The sequence below is a fragment of the Uloborus diversus genome, unplaced genomic scaffold, assembly GCF_026930045.1.
Source record: "Uloborus diversus isolate 005 unplaced genomic scaffold, Udiv.v.3.1 scaffold_105, whole genome shotgun sequence".
In the NCBI taxonomy this organism is placed as follows: Eukaryota; Metazoa; Arthropoda; class Arachnida; order Araneae; family Uloboridae; genus Uloborus; species Uloborus diversus.
Genome location: NW_026557710.1, coordinates 131,629 through 134,762, shown reverse-complemented (window position 1 = coordinate 134,762; position 3,134 = coordinate 131,629).

The following is a 3,134-nucleotide window of genomic DNA, read 5'->3' as shown; positions in this document are numbered from 1 at the left end:
TCATCTTTTCTCAGAGTAATAACTAAGAAATAATAAATTGGCTGGAAGCAAGAAATGGCCCTAAGAATCATTTGGAGCTAGGTCCCTCCGTAAATAAATTAGATTTCGGAAGTGAAAAGTAAGCTTACAGAATGCTTAATAGAGAGTAATTGGATATCTTTGACTAAACTTGTTGGAGTATGCTGAATACTTGGAAATTTTTTGCAGCTTTATATTTGCAGTTAAGATTGGATTCTTTGTTAATGGAATGCAATTCTTGCTATTATTGAAAGTTCAAGGCAATTTGATATACTTATGAAATTCTTAATTAAGAGATTTTGAAATAATTAGAATTTTATGGGAAATGGCAATGAAATGTGTTATAGAATGTGTTTTTAGCACACCTTGTAAACGATCTTAATTGTAAGTCCTTATGCGTTTGTTTTGTAGGATAGGTAGAAAACTAGATAAATATCAATATGCTATTTATAGCGAAATCTAGTGTTTCTTAAAGTTCAAGATTAAGAGAGGATTTTTGGTGCGTTCCTACCATTTGCAGAGAAAAGTTTAATGTCATTACGGTAGGGAAATGTGGGGTCAAGCTTAAAAGAGGGGCAAAATGAAATGGTGAAATATTTCCAGTTTGTGGTTCTATTTATCTAGCAGTATTCATCAATGTGCTTAAATTTTTTTATTAACTTTTTCTTTTGTTAATTTATTCTTTGGTTCAAAAATTCTTTTTTAATGAAAGAGAAAATATTTCATTAGGAAAATATTTTAATTTTCACTTTGCCCCACGAAAAAAAAAAGAAATTTATCAATTTTTTTTAAGTACTAAGTAACTATTAAGAATAAAAAAACAACCTTTCAATACAAGTGTGCAATGAATTTCAAAATACATTGTTTTTTTTTTTTCCTTACGTACAGAAACTTTAAAAAAAAATTTAAGGATTCTTCATTTTAGAAAAGTTATTATAACTGTTTTACTTTGCTCCACATTCCCCACAATACGTTTTAAGCCCTCATAATACATTTTTTTTCTCTGACGATTTTTAGTTTAAAATTGGGATTCATTTTAATAGCACTTTCCTAAGCACTTAGCATTTTACCATCTTCCATCAAACCGTATTTACTTTATCTAAGCATGTGTTAGGAATTTAAATATAGTTCAGCAATCTATACATATCTATACATATAATAAAATAAGATGTTTGTGTATGTGTGTGTGTGTGTGTGTGTGGCGCGCATCCTGGGAAAACGGTAAGGCCTAGAAAGATGAAATTTGGTATACAGGTGCAGCTTTTGCTGAAGATGTGCACTTCGGGCTTCGATTTTTGATATTTTAATTAGAAAAAAAGTTATTTAATGTTTTATGTGATTTTTAGCACTTTTTAGTACTTTTAACTTCACAGACCCTGACCCAATCGCGCCAGACAAATATTTTTTGTACTATAGTGTCAGAAATTTAATTTTAAATATGATGAACAAAAAAATTTTGAAGATAGAGCAATTTTTGTATTTTTTATAGATTTTTGAAAAAACCTTTATTTTACATTTTTTTCTGGGTTTAGTTTTTTTCGAAACCCATCCTCAATTCTAAAATTTTAGTTGGTAATGGTAAAAACATTTCGCCTCCTTCAGAAGAAAAAAAGTTTTTAAAAATACGCAATAGTTTTTTTTTAACAATTTTTTTAATGCAGAACACAACGCGAGCTGTTCGCTATGCCGGCTGAGTTCCGAACTTACCTCATCACGTGATCCAACTAAAATCGTTTGCCTTCTCTTCACCTTTTTTTTTTTTTTAAGTTTTTTTATCTTTTTGCAAACGCTTATTTTTGCACACTACGGGGGAACATGCTAGAGCCTTTTTTTTTGCGGGCAATTTTAATTAAATAAATAAAGCCCGCGGTTTTTTGAACGATCTTCGTTTCTGTTACGGATTGGCGGTTAGGTTAGGTAGATACAGAGATAGATAAAGATTGAGTGGACAAAAAATGTTTTTTTCGAATTAATACTTATATAAATTAAAAAAAGATTGTTAATTACTGGTCAAAGGTAGATATGCATAGATCGTATAGATAGATAGATAGAAAGACAAATATAGAGGTCGATATAGTAGATGGACAGCAAGAAAGAGACATGCTCGTCATTTAAGGAACTTCAACGCGGTGTCAATGCCCCTCCCCCCACACACACCATAACTTTGAAAAAACAATGCTTTCACATAAAAGTGGAAGTGCTTTTTGTTATTTTTCGACATATTTTGCATGAAGAATATGCCCTTTGCGCCTCCCCCCCCCCCTTTAAAAATATTCCAAAGGAAATAACGAGAGATAGATCTAGAAAATACTTTATTCAACATAAAATTTATTTAAGCAGCCGCCGAAGAAGCCAACATTGGCGTAAAATGGCGAATGATAATATTGATATATAGAGAAAAACATTGCTTAATACCGTCGCAAAAAGGCGAATTGCGTAAAAAGGCGGGCCAGCTGGTCGCCGCAGGCGGCTAGTCTATACATATAATAAAATAAGATGTTTGTGTGTGTGTGTGGCGCGCTTCCCGGGAAAACGGTAAGGCATAGAAAGATGAAATTTGGTACACAGGTGCTGTTTTTGCCGAAGATGTGCGGCTCGGGCTTCGATTTTTGATATTTTAATTAGAAAAAAAGTTATTTAATGTTTTATGTGTTTTTTTGCACTTTTTAGTAATTTTTACCTCACAGACCCCGAACCAATCGCACCACACAAATATTTTTTGTACTATAGTGTAGGAAATTTAACTTTAAATATGATGAATGAAAAAAGTTTGAAGATAGAGCAATTTTTGTATTTTTTATGAATTTTTGAAAAAACCTTTAATTTGCATGTTTTCCTGGGTTTTATTTTTTTCTAATATCATCCTGCGAGAAGTATCAAAGCCTCATTTCTGAAATTTAAGTTGGTAATAGTAAAAACATTTCGCCCTCTTCAGAAGAAAAAAGTTCTTAAAAATATGCAATAGTTTTTTTTAACAATTTTTTTAATGCTGAACACATCATGTCCTTTCACGCATCAGTCGAAAAAAGCGTTCTTCAATTTTTTATGCCTGTGACGTCACTACTTAGGTTTCGATTCGATATTTACGATGGAATCTTAATCGCAAGCAATGTTAA